Source organism: Bos indicus, chromosome 4 (genome assembly GCF_029378745.1).
Source record: "Bos indicus isolate NIAB-ARS_2022 breed Sahiwal x Tharparkar chromosome 4, NIAB-ARS_B.indTharparkar_mat_pri_1.0, whole genome shotgun sequence".
NCBI lineage: Eukaryota > Metazoa > Chordata > Mammalia > Artiodactyla > Bovidae > Bos > Bos indicus.
The window spans coordinates 69,909,229-69,926,624 of record NC_091763.1 but is presented as its reverse complement, the minus strand read 5'-3'; positions in this window follow the sequence as shown (position 1 = coordinate 69,926,624).

Sequence of the window (17,396 nt, the reverse complement as noted above, 5' to 3'; positions counted from 1 at the left end):
TACATGTTCTATGTATAAATAGTGTACTATTCTATATAGTTCTATATTAGCTGTGTACCCATTCAGTTCAGTTCAGTCACTCAGTCATGTCCAAGATTTCTGGGAGAAATATCAATAACCTCAGATATGCAGAAGACACCACCCTTATGGCAGAAAGTGAAGAGGAACTCAAAAGCCTCTTGATGAAAGTGAAAGTGGAGAGTGAAAAAGTTGGCTTAAAGCTCTACATTCAGAAAACGAAGATCATGGCATCTGGTCCCATCACTTCATGGGAAATAGATGGGGAAACAGTGGAAACAGTGGCAGACTTTATTTTTGGGGGCTCCAAAATCACTGCAGATGGTGACTGCAGCCATGAAATTAAAAGACGCTTTCTCCTTGGAAGAAAAATTATGACCAAGCTAGATAGCATATTCAAAAGCGGAGATATTACTTTGCCAACAAAGGTCCGTCTAGTCAAGGCTATGGTTTTTCCAGTGGTCATGTGTAGATGTGAGAGTTGGACTGTGAAGAAAGCTGAGCGTCGAAGAATTGATGCTTTTGAACTGTGGTGTTGGAGAAGACTCTTGAGAGTCCCTTGGACTGCAAGGAGATCCAACCAGTCCATTCTGAAGGAGATCAGCCCTGGGATTTCTTTGGAAGGAATGATGTTTAAGCTGAAACTCCAGTACTTTGGCCACCTCATGCAAAGAGTTGACTCATTGGAAAAGACTCTGATGCTGGGAGGGTTGGGGGCAGGAGGAGAAGGGGACGACAGAGGATGAGATGGCTGGATGGCATCACTGATTTGATGGACATGAGTCTGAGTGAACTCCGGGAGTTGGTGATGGACAGGGAGGCCTGGCGTGCTGCGATTCATGGAGTCACAAAGAGTTGGACATGACCGAGCGACTGAACTGAACTGAACTGAACTCACTCATGCCTTCTTGCCTGGTTCATGTCACCTAGTTGTTCAGGACTCTAATGAAATGTCTCCTGGTGCAGATGCCCACTGTGGCCACATCCCCTGCAGGGCGGGGACGCTTTTGCTGTTTCCACTCAGGACCTACTTCACATTGGCACTGCCTTCCTGGCAGCACCCACACCCCTGTGCTGCACGGTTGGTCACCCATCTTCCCTTCAGGCAGAAGCCCCTGGAGGATGAAGAATGCATTTTATCTCTGGCCCACCGTAGCCTCCCAGCACCAGCCACAGTTTAATACAGAGAGAGTTCCAGAGTCAGAGATGAGTTACACTCCTATGTAGGCAAAAGGTATACAGACCCTTCTTAAAGCCCCTTTCCTGTGGTAGAACTAGCAAAAGTAGCAGTAGATCAACTTCAGGAATGGTGGTAGGTGATTCAGAGAGATCTGCCTCCTGGAACTGGAAAGCGTTGGTTGTCCGGAGGGTGTAGAAGAAGCTGCTGTTACAGTGCCTCATGTCCCGTTTCTCTGTGGCAGAAGAGACATGGTAATGTAGTTGTCCATTCATGAGGTCTACGTGGCAGTCAATCAAAGCTTTTCTTCAGATTCCTCTTTTCAGTTATCAAAGAAACCATTCAATTAAATATTTTGGTGAAATATTTCTTTTGGTTAATTTGTTTCTGAGACACTGTGCCTAGCTCAGTTTGTACGTAATAGAGTAATTGATATTCAATAAATAGTGGATGATTAAGTTGGAATATTTGACTTGATGGACAGACTAGTATTTTTTCCAAATGTAGTCTGCTATGTCATATAATCCCATTTAAAGCTGAAGCCCAGGCTGACTTTTAAAAAGCAATTGAAAAATAATTTAAATCCTTACTGAATTCTCTTTTAAAAATACCAAAGGATTCTGATACTCACCTCCAAAACTTTCTTAAAAGCCTCAGTCCTCTTCTCGGTCTGTCTCTAGATAGATATACATAGATAGATATAGATATTTACATCTCACAAATCTTGTCACCTTTTTTTGAACTTGTGAAACTTTAGTCTCTTTCCAAACTTCCAGATCCCACCCCATACTGGCTCTTGTCTTTTCCTTGTTCTCTAACCTTATTTACTCTTCTTAATGTAAACCTAATTCTCTCGATTCCTGCCCACACTTAGTTCAACCTGGGCAGCCGTAGCTCAGGAACTAGTCTGGCAAAGACAGAATTCTCCTGAAGGATGTGGACAGGAGGACTGGGAGAGGAGTGTGGAGTGTGAACAGTCCCGGGGGGCCGAGGGTGGAAACAGTCGGCTATACTTAGAGCTGATTATCTTTTCCCTGTGAGCAAAAGTGAGTAGAGTGAAACCTGCAGTCTAACCCTGAAAAGAGAACTTGCCCAAACTCCTCCTTTTGTTTAGTTTCAACGAATAACAAACATTAGCTTGCATCCTGTTTTTGCTTCTCTCTTTGTTGGTTTACCTAAGTTCATCCTCTGACCTTCATGGGACCTCCTCTAAAAGTCATTCTGTGAAAATCTGCTTTATTTCTAAGGAGCTTTGGAGAAAGAGACTGTGACCTTCTTTGGCAGTTCATCACAAGAATTAACAACTCCTTTTAGAAAATTATTTTAACCCACGCACGTCATGCTATACATGTTAAGCCCAATCTATGGCCAGGGTCTGTGTGGAAAAGGCTGGTGTGAGGCCACAGGGAAGGACAGAAACTTCTGGACTGAGGAGCATTTGCCTTGTACACACACTGCAATTCAAAAGTCCTGAAAGCACCGTGTTGGATTGTGCTGGACTGGGGAGGTGAGAGACAAACACTGGTAAGTCAGATGCAGCTACACAGTGGTTTAGAATGTGTGTGTGCACGCATGTTCAGTGTGTCCGACTCTTTGTGACCCCATGGACGGTAGCCTGCCAGGCTCTTCTGTCCATGGGATTTTCCAGGCAAGAATACTGGTTTAGAATACAAACATATTTTGTGTAAAGAAAATTAAATTTTTTCTTAACCTTTTATTATCTGATTGAGATGTTCTCAACATTACTACTTCATCCTAAGTTTTGCTGTAGATATGTATCAGATCAGATCAGATCAGTCGCTCAGTCATGTCCGACTCTTTGCGACCCCATGAATTGCAGCATGCCAGGCCTCCCTGTCCATCACCAACTCCCAGAGTTCACTGAGACTCACGTCCAGCAAGTCGGTAATGCCATCCAGCCATCTCATCCTCTGTCGTCCCCTTCTCCTCTTGCCCCCAATCCCTCCCAGCATCAGAGTCTTTTCCAATGAGTCAACTCTTCGCATGAGGTGGCCAAAGTACTGGAGTTTCAGCTTCAGCATCATTCCTTCCAAAGAAATCCCAGGGCTGATCTAAGTTTTGCTGCAGTAACGTATAGTTCTTTTCTAAATCAAGTTTGTCAATAACTGTATAAATAGTAGACTTCCAGACTAAAAAGTGACATTTTTGTAAGGGTTTTGATGGTGAGTTGGATTGTGAGCAATTTAATTTAAGGTAGTCTTGGTGCAATCTAGGTGTTTGTATGGCTTGTGGTTCAGCCTGATCTCCAGAGGAACAAAAAAATATAACCATAGTAAATGTTGACTGAGTTCTAAAACCCTGCCGACCAATAAGAGAGCCCAAGAAAAGTAAAGGAATGGGAAGATGAGTGAGATTATGCTGGCTGTTAGAGTAAAGGAGACTGTTTTGAAATTTGTTGTTGTTCAGTCGCTAAGTCGTGTCCTACTCTTTGCGACCCCATGGCTGCAGCTAATCTCCTCAGTCCTCCACTGTCTCCCGGAGTTTGTTCAAATTCTTGTCCATTGAGTCAGTGATGCCATACAACTATCTCATCCTCTGCCATCCCCTTCTTTTCCTGCTCTCAATCTTTCCCAGCATCTGGGTCTTTTCCAGTGAGTCGGCTCTTCACAGCTCAGTTCAGTTCAGTTGCTCAGTCGTGTCCGACTCTTTGCGACCCCATGAATCACAGCATGCCAGGCCTCCCTGTCCATCACCAACTCCCGGAGTTCACTCAGACTCACGTCCATTGAGTCAGTGATGCCATCCAGCCATCTCATCCTCTGTCGTCCCCTTCTCCTCCTGCCCCCGATCCTCCCAGCATCAGAGTCTTTTCCAATGAGTCAACTCTTTGCATAAAGTGGCCAAAGTACTGGAGTTTCAGCTTAAACATCATTCCTTCCAAAGAAATCCCAGGGCTGATCTCCTTCAGAATGGACTGGTGGGATCTCCTTGCAGTCCAAGGGACTCTCAAGAGTCTTCTCCAACATCACAGTTCAAAAGCATCAATTCTTTGACTCTCAGCCTTCTTCACAGTCCAACTCTCACATCCATACATGACCACTAGAAAAACCATAGCCTTAACTAGATGGACCTTTGTTAGCAAAGTAATGTCTCTGCTTTTTAATATGCTATCTAGGTTGGTCATAACTTTCCTTCCAAGGAGTAAACGTCTTTTAATTTCATGGCTGCAGTCACCATCTGCAGTGATTTTGGAGCCCCCAAAAATAAAGTCTGACACTGTTTCCACTGTTTCCCCATCTATTTCCCATGAACTGATGGGACTGGATGCCATGATCTTCGTTTTCTGAATGTTGAGCTTTAAGCCAACTTTTTCACTCTCCTCTTTCACTTTCATCAAGAGGCTTTTGAGTTCCTCTTCACTTTCTGCCATAAGGGTGGTGTCTTCTGCATATCTGAGGTTATTGATATTTCTCCCAGAAATCTTGATTCCAGCTTGTGTTCCTTCCAGCCCAGCGTTTCTCATGATGTACTCTGCATATAAGTTAAATAAACAGGGTGACAATATACAACCCTGACGTACTCCTTTTCCGATTTGGAACCAGTCTGTTGTTCCATGTCCAGTTCTAACTGTTGCTTCCTGACCTGCATACAAATTTCTCAAGAGGCAGATCAGGTGGTCTGGTATTCCCATCTCTTTCAGAATTTTCCACAGTTTATTGTGATCCACACAGTCAAAGGCTTTGGCATAGTCAATAACGCAGAAATAGATGTTTTTCTGGAACTCTCTTGCTTTTCCCATGATCCAGCGAATGTTGGCAATTTGATCTCTGGTTCCTCTGCCTTTTCTAAAACCAGCTTGAACATCAGGAAGTTCATGGTTCACATATTGCTGAAGCCTGGCTTGGAGAATTTTGAGCATTACTTTACTAGCGTGTGAGATGAGTGCAATTGTGCGGTAGTTTGAGCATTCTTTGGCATTGCCTTTCTTTGGGATTGGAATGAAAACTGACCTTTTCCAGTCCCGTGGCCACTGCTGAGTTTTCCAAATTTGCTGGCATATTGAGTGCAGCACTTTCACAGCGTCATCTTTCAGGATTTGAAATAGCTCAACTGGAATTCCATCACCTCTGCTAGCTTTGTTCATAGTGATGCTTTCTAAGGCCCACTTGACTTCACATTCCAGGATGTCTGGCTCTAGGTGAGTGATCACACCATCGTGATTATCTGGGTCGTGAAGATCTTTTTTGTACAGTTCTTCTGTGTATTCTTGCCATCTCTTAATATCTTCTTCTTCTGTTAGGTCCATACCATTTCTGTCCTTTATGGAGCCCATCTTTGCATGAAATGTTCTCTTGATATCTCTAATTTTCTTGAAGAGGTCTCTAGTCTTCCCCATTCTGTTGTTTTCCTCTATTTCTTTGCATTGATCACTGAAGAAGGCTTTCTTATCTCTTTTTGCTATTCTTTGGAACTCTGTATTCAGATGCTTATATCTTTCCTTTTCTCCTTTGCTTTTTGTTTCTCTTATTATACAGCTATTTGTAAGGTCTCCCCAGACAGCCATTTTGCTTTTTTGCACTTCTTTTCCATGGGGATGGTCTTGATCCCTGCCTACTGTACAATGTCATGAACCTCATTCCATAGTTCATCAGGCACTCTATCAGATCTAGTCCCTTAAATCTATTTCTCATTTCCACTGTATAATCATAAGGAATTTGATTTAGGTCATACCTGAATGGTCTAGTGGTTTTCCCTACTTTATTCAGTTTAAGTCTGAATTTGGCAATAAGGAGTTCATGATCTGAGCCACAGTCAGCTCTTGGTCTTGTTTTTTGCTGACTATATAGAGCTTCTCCATCTTTGGCTGCAAAGAATATAATCATTCTGATTTTGGTGTTGACCATCTGGTGATGTCCAGGTGTAGAGTCTTCTCTTGTGACAGTATTAGAAGGTATTTAACAGTGTTTGAGATTTTATGTATATCCATGAAATAAAAGGAACAAGACACCACAGAACTTAAAAAACCTGAAATAGTCTTTTAGTTTAAAAGACCAGTTTGGAAAATCCAATGGACGGAGGAGTATGGTAGGCCACAGTCCATGGGATCACAAAGAGTCGGATACAGCTGAGCGACTTCATTTTCACTTTCTTTAAACTAGTTTAATGAAACAGTAATGTCAAAAATACATTTATTGAGCATATCCTATATTCTAAGGATTGTCCTGAGTCCTTCAGGAGATACAATGATAACAGATACATAGTTCTCAGGCTGTCCATCCGAGAGCAGATACACATGAAAACATCTAACCATAATACCAGACAGAATGAATCAGGGGCCGTAGCTGAAGGACAGCTATTAGACGTAGTAAACATCTATTGTTTCACCTACAAAACTGTCCCTTCTCTTCTCACAAGTCTCTTGATTTTCTTCAGGCCCACCCCTTTAGCTCTCTGTTCACAGTGGAGCTGGTTCAACCTCCATGTCCAGGTTTCTTTACTTGTAAATTGGGTATAATGCTGACCTTACCTTGAAACATAATTTTGAGGATGAATAGAATCACTATATGTGAAAGGGATTTGCAGTGAGGAGAGTATACATATAAGAATGAAGTCATGAAATTTTCTATTACCAACAGTTTGAGAATAATTGATTTCAAGGCGAAACAAAATACATGATGATTTTTGCTGTCATTTTCAAACACCATGTGTATTCATTTGACAGTGAACACTTTGTATTTATGAATTTGGGGGCATTTTCTTCATCGTGTCTCTTTTTGGTTTCCCATACCCCTTCTTGCCCAGGAAGCTTATGCACACACACAACATTAAGCCTGGAGGCAACCCTTCAGTCTTCTAACAATTGGGCTGGACAGTCACTTGCAACAGATCCCTTCTCCCACCCCCTCCCAGGGCATCTTTGTTTTTCTGCTCTCTGTGGCCAGGAGGTTGCATATCTCATGTCTTTCTAGAAAATCATTGATTATATTTATGCATTAGCCTTTTATGTAATAGTTTTTGAGTTAGATTTAGTCTCAGTGGCTGAAAGTTCAGTGTTTCCTGAATATTCCCCTCAAATCCACAACCATGTTTGGCAGTGAAGCGACTGAGGAATGAATAGGCTTCCATGTTGCTTGGTTATAGATAGGGAGATGCTGGCAGAAATTTGCAAGCATTTGCATATATACAATTGTCTGTCTGCTGTTTGCTTTCATGCTTGCTCTCCTCCTCTGCCCCCTGTTCTCTCTGTGCAGTGAATTACTAATACAAATACAGATAATGAAATTTCTGATCCCAGCCTGCAAAAGCGGACGCACAGTTTGGAAGGTATCTGGGGAAAATGGATAGGTTCTCTTGATCTCGTTGCTTTATCCAGACAAGGAAATGAAGGGGAGAAAGTAATTACAGGGACTTGTCTTTGAAGGTAGAATGAGTGGCACTGACAGCATTTCTTTTCAGAGAATGTTGTAGAGATGCTATTTTCTTGTTAATACCAATAGGTATTTCCCTTGAAATAGAGTTCACTTATTAAAATGTGTGTTCAGCAGATGGGACGCTGTCCACAGGAAGCAGAAGAAGTTCTGTCCTTGTGGCTTCACAACAGAGCAGGTCTAGGGGTAGATGAAATGTGCCCCCAGGATGGAGGCATTTGCCAGGAAAGCCATGATAGTGCAAATCCTAAAGGCAGGAGGAAAGCAAATTTGATCTTTTGGTAAATCACTGCTCCTGCACACTCAGGAATCACTAGTTCCTTAAAGCAAGAGCCTGACTGTCCTGGGCAGTTGGAGTTGGTAGCTCAGTGACCCGATTAGGTGGCAGTAATATCAAGAAATGTCCAGAGTATTACCAGTTAGAAAGTTCTGTGGAGAAAAAGGTGAAAAGCAATTTTAATTGGGAACTTTTCAGGTAACAGTTTTCTTACACCTATCCATGCAGTGAACCAAAAGTTAATATTCTGATAAGTAAGCAACTAAAATTAAGCCTCACATTTTCTTAAACAATGAATAAACAATGCAATTTTAATTGTCAATGTACTGTATGAGTTATGGCATAATGTGATCAACTTTGGTTCCACAAATGCATGTCAAGCTTTATTTTTTGATAATCTTTGATTTTACCTATTGTTGACCTTTTACCATATGTTATGTGGTAAATGCCAATTCTGTTTGTCTAAACAGGTTTCTAAACAATGCAAGTTTGTGCTGACAGCTTGTATGAAAAGAACAAATATTTGCTTTATATTTCGTGTAAATACGTGCATGCTGTCAAACAAGACGGGCTTAAAGAGGCTTAGATTTTGTCTTTCATGGTTCACGAAGGGACAGCTAATCTATATCAGAAATAATTTTAGATGTTGAACTGCAGCATGGAAAATATAGATCTCCCACTGGTTGAAATGACATTAGTAGAAAAAAAATTCAGCTGAAAAAGGTTATGAAATGTTTATTTTGTCATATAACTTAAAATATGTTGGGATAGAATAAAAAAAGAGAGAAATGGTTTAGAAGAGTTTTCTCAAAGCTATTACTCTATTGGAAATAGTTTGGTGGCATTATACTATTTTAGACATACAGGAAATTATTTAACTTTACATTAGAACAGGGTTAAGTAAAAAAGTGATAGCATTATTTCAGATAAAGTAGATTGATTCCTTGAAATTACTTGTATTAAAGAAGTCATGGGGCAATAGGTAGGCTCTTGGCTTTCTTTCAGTTCTTGCGTGGCATAGCCTTTATAGTCTGTAATGAGGTGGGAAGAGTTACACTGTTTTAGCTGCAGTTTTCTAGTGGAGAATGAGTGAAAGGAAATTTCTCTTAAAACAAAAACACTGTTTATCCTAGTGGTGCTATGGAGGTTTAACTGGTATATGCAATTTGTTTGCAGATATAATGGGTATCAATCTGAATATGAAATATTCATTACATACCATATTGCTTTTGTTTAGATTCATGCTTTCTGCCATCTTAGGTGGGATTGCGGACTGATTTTCCCCTTTGATTCATCTCCTCTCTGACGATGGCCACCGTGCAATATTACTGGGATATGTCAGCCACAAGCTACCTTCTTGGTATGACTGTTGTCCTCACTTTCCTTTATACAATGAAGAATGAACTGTTCGGGCACTGCCATCTGCCTTAAACAACACACTTCATAACGTGGAAGGAGAATTTTAATAAGACCTCCAAGGGGGCTGCTGCCATTTTTAAAGGGAAGGTTTCCTACAAAGGAAGTGCATGGAAACTCCCAAGAGAAAGCTGTTGAAAACACCCCTGGGGAGAGGACCCAGTGTCATCCCGTTTTATTGTCTACCTGTCACCACAGTCCTCGTGTGATTCCGACAGGCTGCTCTTTTCTCTTGTAGCCAGTGCTGCTTAATGTCATTTTCTTGGTTGAACATCTTTATTTCTGACTTGTTACAAACCATTAACTAGTTTCTAGGTTTCAATGTCCTGGCTACTTTTGACTAGTAAATCAGTTAGCATAACAAGATTTCCCTTTATCTTCTTGCTATGGAAAATCTCTACATGAAATGATCAATGTTCCAATTTTTATATATGAATCCTAGCAGATAGGAAGTGTCTGTCATCGGATGCAAGCTTCTTCTCTGAAAACATATTCTAGTTCACATAATAGAACCTGACACACTAGGTAACCATCACACTGTTTGTAGAAGGCTTCAAACAGTTTAGGTGAAAAGCAGGAAATTTTATAAGTTTATGGTTTCAAATAAATATAACCTTGCTTTTAATTAGATTTCGTAGATGAAATGTTTTCACACATATAATTTTTTGAATATATTTTGAGAAGCATTCAGTGGTTTAACAGTTGTCAATCTCCATAAACATCCTTAGTTATGGGTAGCATTGCTTAAATGAAGACTGGCTGCTTTGGACATTGATGTTAAAAATAATATATACAGACATGTGACTTGATGACATATTGCTAAAACATTGGAAACAATATTGACTTTACTCTGCTTTTGCAGAAAGCTACTCACATATGAAATTAATGTAGCTAAAACATAATCTTTTCCCAAAATTACTCCATACTCTTAAAGTTGTAAAAGTATGTTTTTAAAAAAAATACACTTACATATTATAAGCGAATCTATTAATGAAATGTTATAATATTTAAATCCTAAATAGTAATACTTATTGATTCTTACCTAATTGATGGGTTAAGGAGATTTAAAAGATTAGTTACTGACCTAACAATTTCACTTCTGGAACTCTGTCTTAGCGAAATAGTTAAGCAAGTACACAGTATATATGTTCAGTGTATGTGGCATTGTTTTTCAATTGTGAAAAATCTGAAGCTTAACAATCTATTGATAAGGGGATGGATAAATGAGCCATGGTATTCTATAAAATGGAACACTATGTTGTTGTTTAAAAAATGAACTACAGCTGGTGAGATGTTGCTATATAACACAGGGAGCTCAGGCTGGTGCTCTGTGATGACCAAGAGGAGTGGGATCTGGGGAGGGCAGGGAGGCTCAAGAGGGAGGGGATATATGTATAATTATAGCTGATTTGCATTATTGTTCAGCAGAAACCAATACAACATTGTAAAGCAATTTTCCTCCAATTAAAAAATAAATGAGAAAAAAAGTGGAAAAAAAAAAAGAACTACAAACATATGTGCTGATCTGGGAAATGTATTCAATATGTTGTGTGAAAAAAACAAATTGCAGCACAGTGTGTAGAGTGTGATACCATTTTTGAGGGTAGGGGGGACTCTATCTCCCCACCCCCACCATCTTTGTGTGAGCATAGAACACAGTCTGGAAGGATCCACTCAGACAACCTCTGAGTGTGAAGGAATGTGGGAAATAAGAAGACCCGAGCTTCTGCTTACTATACCTCCATATTTCTTGAGTGGAGACTCTCTAATGTTTATAGACACCATGAGTTCACTTGGCAAGCTGAGTAAATAATTTAATAAGAAAATTTCATGGCATGGAAAGGATAGGATGAAAAGACATAAATATAGCTACTAGAGATTTGTAACAAAGAAGCGTGGCTTCTTTCCATTCAGTTAGCTCTGGCACTTAGAACGTTTGTGTCTCTCTACATATTTTAACAACAGGACCTCAAAATCTGGGTGCACATGCTGTCAACCCCCAGTATATGTCATTCCAGGCAGTGGCAGTGGTCCTCAGTTGGTTTCTTGATGCTGTATTTCAAGTCAGCTCATAAATTATTAATAGTACATGTGTAGGTCAGAGACACACTAACCCTGACAATCATTCCATAATATTCTCTCTTTAGCTTTAGAAGAGAAGAGAAGAGAGTAATCAATATGCAACATCAGAGGTATGTTTCACATAGATATGGTATATGCACTTAGAAAAAAAGAGTTAGATCTTTACAAAAACCTGTCAGCCTGGCATTAATCTTCTATTATGAATAATGTGGCTATCCATGAATCTTTAACATTTTTTAAATGATGAAATTGTATAGTATGCTCTACCAAAGCAAATTTGATAATATGTGAGAAAAGATTGATCAATGAAGATGCTGATATACATGAATAAAAAACTTTAAACCTAGCTCATTAAAAGCAGAAAAAGTAACAGCCACACATTTTAATCTCAGGGTAAAATTTCAGCCCCAATAAATGTAGTTCTTACCATTATCCACAATGCCTAGAAATTATTCTTTAAACAAGTTATATAATTATTGTTTGGTTAAACCCATCAACTCATAAGACAAGCAGCTCTGGTAATATGCTACTAAGAACCAAGATGGTGCTGGTTCCTAGTTTATAATAAAAACTATATTTGAAAATTCCCAACAAACACAAAGATTAATGTTCCACATATAAGATGCAACAGTGCTTGAGAAAGATTATGAATACAATGACTTGTTAGAAATACTGCTATATTTATTTTTTCCATGAAGTAATTCTGGAATAATTTGGCCCAGGTTTAATTTTTAGAGAAGGTTAGAAATGTAGACCAAGAACTTTGCTTATGAAATTTGCCTAATGAAGACATTTTAATCAGTGCTTGTTGAACTGAAGATAAAAATATAGTTTGTTTCTACAGATTTGAGGAGAATTAATATGTATCTGATTGTTAATATTTGATTCTTGTTTAATTATTTATGATATCAAGGAATGAATCTGTCAAGTAAATAATGAAATGCATACATGCAGCATATGTAATTAGGTTAGGTGCATAAATCCTAAGTGTTCACTTTATAGTTGTCAGTGTAAAATTTATTAATAATGAGAAATGTTAAGTGAAGAAAATTCTTAGCACAGTCTACCTCATTAGTGTGGATTATAGCAGTTGTTGGTCAAAGAGGAAGAAGAGGAGGAAGAGAAGGTGGAGGAAGAGGGGAATGAAGAGGCTTCATTTTCTTAGTTGTGCTTTAGTTAAAAAAATATTAGAGAGTTAGAGTACATTTTCCTTCCTCCTGTTTTTAAGTGTATGAATTGAACAGATGAGTTGTGGATTTAAATAAATGAAGCAAATGGAATAATTTCATATTGAAAAAATACAGACCCTGGGATTTCTAAATCCAGATAATTATTTAAGGGGGAAAATTCAACTAGCATTTAAGAACAAAAAACCTACTTATATGATTGAGCTGTCAGATTCTAATCTTAAAATTTGGCTCTAAATTCAGTGCGATGGCGAGGAGATGGCAAGAAATACACTATCAATTGCATTCTTCCTTTCCCCCTTCTCCTCACTAACTAAAAAACAAGCATGGAAGAGAGAAGCACCTTATCAAGCACATTCCTCGTACCCTGGTTTTTCCTGGGCTGCTAGGACATGTAACAAAACAGGGGTCTGAGGAGATCTTAGGTATCTGTGAGTGGGGCTTGACGGTATACATAGTGCTAGGTGGGCTCTCTGGGTATGATGGGCTGGAGGTTACAGGATAAGCTCTCTGCCCCTGAGGATAGAATGGAAACCCTGCCCCCTGCAGGAACATGACTGAGTGGGCACCACCAACTCCACATTAAAGAATCTGACTTGATAACCTGGTTAAACTTAGCTCTGTCCTTAATGTTAAGGGGGCTTCCCTTGTAGCTCAGTCGGTAAAGAATCTGCCTGCAGTGCAGGAGACCCAGGTTCGATCCCTGGGTTGGGAAGATCCCCTGGAGAAGGAAATGGCAACCCACTCCAGTATCCTTGCTTGGAAAATCTCATGGACAGAGGAGCCTGATGGGCTGCAGTCCATGGGGTCGCAAAGAGTCAGCACGACTGAGCGACTAACACTAACTAACTAACTAATGTTAATCATTAATAGTATTATGTGGTGTAAAGACCAGTCAACCAGAAAACAAGATAATGAGATCTCACACTACCACTAATTAGCCTGGAAACTTCCAGAAAATTCTTTAAGTTCTTTCTTCACTTATCAAATGAGAGAGCTGATTCTGGGGCTGATTTCGGCTTTAATGGTCTATGATTCACAAAGATGATGTTGAAATACATTCAATTTTGTTCCAGTGCTGCCATGAGTTTCTTGGGCAAAAAAAAAGGGAGAGAGGTAGCATTAATATATGAACATTCATCATCTGACTGGGTATTGTTATAGCGGCAGTTATACATTTATAAGAAGATGGAAGATATAGTCACAAAAGGAATACCATATATTATTTTAGTAAATGATATGAATCTAACTATAGTAACCACTTAAGAACTTTTTTTTTTTCTGCCTCAGGTATATAAAGTTACAAGAGAACTAGAAGGTCCATTTACGATAACATGACATTACAAAACAAAGACTGTATGTTGCAATTTTCCTACCAGCCCTGTAAAAGAGGGGAATGATTACTTAATTATTATGTCTTCAAAAGCTTCTGTGATTTACTGATTTTCAAAAGGGTAATATTCCCATGGTTAGTAATTGCATTAACAAATTATTTGCTAAATCAAAAAAATTACTTGCTATCCTCCTGATCTTAATTCTTAGATATCTGCAAGCTAAAGATTTTGGGGCAAAAATTACTTCCTTCATTTAAGCATTATTATTGAAAGGAAAACTTAAGATGTGGAGTCCATTATGTAGCTAGTTTTTAGGAAAAAAACAAAGGAAAAGAGTAAAAATGATTTTACCACCCTCTAAGAAAATTGCCAGTTGAGTTTAGCCAACTTACTATTGACTAAATCAATATACACAATTTTTGTGTGTATATTTTCCAAATATACAAAATGTATACCATATTTTGTGGAAAGGACCAATATAAGAATAATTTGGGGGCTTCCCAGGTGGCTCAGTGGTAAAGAATCTGCAGGAAGATGCAGGAGATGTGAGTTAAATCCCTGGGTCGGGAAGATCCCTGGAGAAGGAAATGGCAACTCACTCCAGTACTCTTGCCTGGGAAATCTTGTGGACAGAGGAGCCTGGTGCACACAGGCACAATTGAGCACAGACACACATACATATTCACAAGAATAATTTAAATATGAGGATATTTGATTTTCAAATCATATACCATAATAAATTGCAGAGAAATACTTTTAAATACCTACCTAATAATCTTCCCTTCTTCCCTGGGAATCACTCCTTTCTCCCCAGCCCAGATTCTTCAGGAAAATAGACTTTTTTTTTAAAGCCAGTAAGCTTTGTGATAGTTTGTATGCAGGAATAGATGACTGAGATACTGACTAAAATTCAGCTTTTGTTTTGATATTGCCTGTCTTAATTCTTGCCTTTCCCGTACTCCCTCCTCACCAATATAACTCAAAGGTAAATCCTGATTTGTTATCAGTGATGATTATCTCATCTCCTTTGCTAGTGAAATTGTGCAGAGAGGCATATGGTCCTGTTCTGGCCAAATAAATAGGAAGAAAGATCTTCTGAGGGGTCTGCTGGTATAACTGACTCATTCGTAAGAAGAAATTTAAAGGAAGACTACTGCAAGGAGATCCAACCAGTCCATTCTGAAGGAGATTAGCCCTGGGTGTTCTTTGGAAGGAATAATGCTAAAGCTGAAACTCTAGTACTTTGGCCACCTCATGTGAAGAGCTGACTCATTGGAAAAGACTCTGATGCTGGGAGAGATTGGGGGCAGGAGGAGAAGGGGACAACAGAAGATGAGATGGCTGGATGGCATCACCAACTCGATGGATTCCGGGAGTTGGTGATGGACAGGGAGGCCTGGGGTGCTGCGATTCATGGGGTCGCAAAGAGTCGGACACGACTGAGCGACTGAACTGAATTGAATTGAGTCTCATTTTGGAGGCTGGACTTTACATATCTTCAAGTGATGCCTGGAACTATGGCAGCCATTTTGGAACCCTGAGAAGAACTACCTAAGGACAATGTTAGTAAGCTGAAGATGGAGTGGTGGAAAGATGAGAACAATCTGGGTCCTTGACAATATTAAACATGAATTAATTAACCTCAGCACCTGCTATCTTGAGCCTTCCTACAGGAAATACTACATTTTGTTTGCTGTTTAAGCTAGTAGAGACAGGTTTTTTATTACCTGCATCAAAGTTTTTCTAACACAAACAAGGTGAAAGAAGCTTTAATCCCTTTATGAGAACAGCTCATCCTTAAACTGGGAATGAGCTTTATTATACAGTCTGCTATAATATTTACAACCCACTTGTTTGCATAATAATGTTTATGTCCTTTGCTACTTGGACATGGGAATTATTTCTAGAATACTGGGTATCAATAAACACAAAACATGTTAAATTTACTGAAAACAAATACTAGACAACTGAGTATTTTGTGTCGTTAAATGTGAGGAAAGGGAAAGGCTTCTTGCAAAAAAGTGGTATTTAATCTGGACTTGGAAAAGTTGGAGATGAGGTTCAAGGGCATTCTAGAGAATGTGGGCACCCAACCTACTGAAGTACTATGTCGTGGGAGAAGAAATGCACTAGAATGACTACCTAGGGGTATCTCAGCAGTGGCCACAGGACTGGAAAAGGTCAGTTTTCATTCCAATCCCAAAGAAAGGCAATGCCAAAGAACTCTCAAACTACCACACAATTGCACTCATCTCACACACTAGTAAAGTAATGCTCAAAATTCTCCAAGCCAGGCTTCAGCTGTTGCGATTCATGGGGTCACAAACAGTTGGACATGACTGAGCAACTGAACTGAACTGAATGGTAGATAGATAAGGCTGGAGCTGGTTAGGTGTGGACTGTGAATTGTCTTGAATGTCTTGTTAAGGAGTTTGGGCTTCCTTTACTTGGTGGTGGGAAACATTAGAGGGTATTTGAGCTGGTCACCACTTATTGATTCTGGATGAATTATTAAGTTTACAGTATATATTATAGCACATATATAGTATACTATACTATATTTTACATATTTTAATAGAAAGTGTGCATGACTTTAATGAAACAATCAAAGAAAATTTCCACTCTAATTTGATTCTGTATTTTAAAGCAATTGCCAAGGGAACCAAGCAAGTGACTGGTTAAGTAGCCATTGTTTTCCAAAATGCTTAAAACCAGATGCAAGTGCCCCAGAGAGACTATTTGAAGGCTGCTGCTGCTGCTGCTGCTAAGTCGCTTCAGTTGTGTCAGACTCTGTGCAACCCCATAGACGGCAGCTCATCAGGCTCCCCTGTCCCTGGGATTCTCCAGGCAAGAACACTGGAGTGGGTTGCCATTTCCTTCTCCAATGCACGAAAGTGATAAGTGAAAGTGAAATCACTCAGTCGTGTCCGACTCTTTGTGACCCCATGGACTGCAGCCTTTCAGGCTCCTTGGTCCATGGGATTTTCCAGGCAAGAGTACTGGAGTGGGGTGCCATCGCCTTCTCCGACTTGAAGGCTAGAAAACAACATTTTAAAGGCAGTCAAGCTCAGACACCTGGATGTGTGCTTGCAGCACAGTTAGATGGAGGGTCTGATGCCCTGGGAGGGAAGGGATGACTTGCCTTTGTAGGCAAAGAGAAGTCCTGATAGAAAAGGGAGCTGGGGAAAAGCTGTTGAGAGCCTTGAGACTGAATGAGGTTGGATGTGCGTGCCCAGGAGGAGAAGTTGGGATTGTGAGGTTCCATTTGAAGAGCCCAGGAGCAGAAGTTCTTGCGTCATTTTACAGATAAAGAAACAGAAACAGAGTGGGGAATAGACACAGCCAAATTTCTCGAATTTTCATTTGTTAACTTCTTTATATTATCTCTTGTTCCAAAAAGGAATTAACCTTAAATAAAATCCTGAATAAACATGAAGCAGAAGGCAATGGCAACCCACTCCAGTACTCTTGCCTGGAAAATCCCATGGGCAGAGGAGCCTGGTAGGCTGCAGTCCA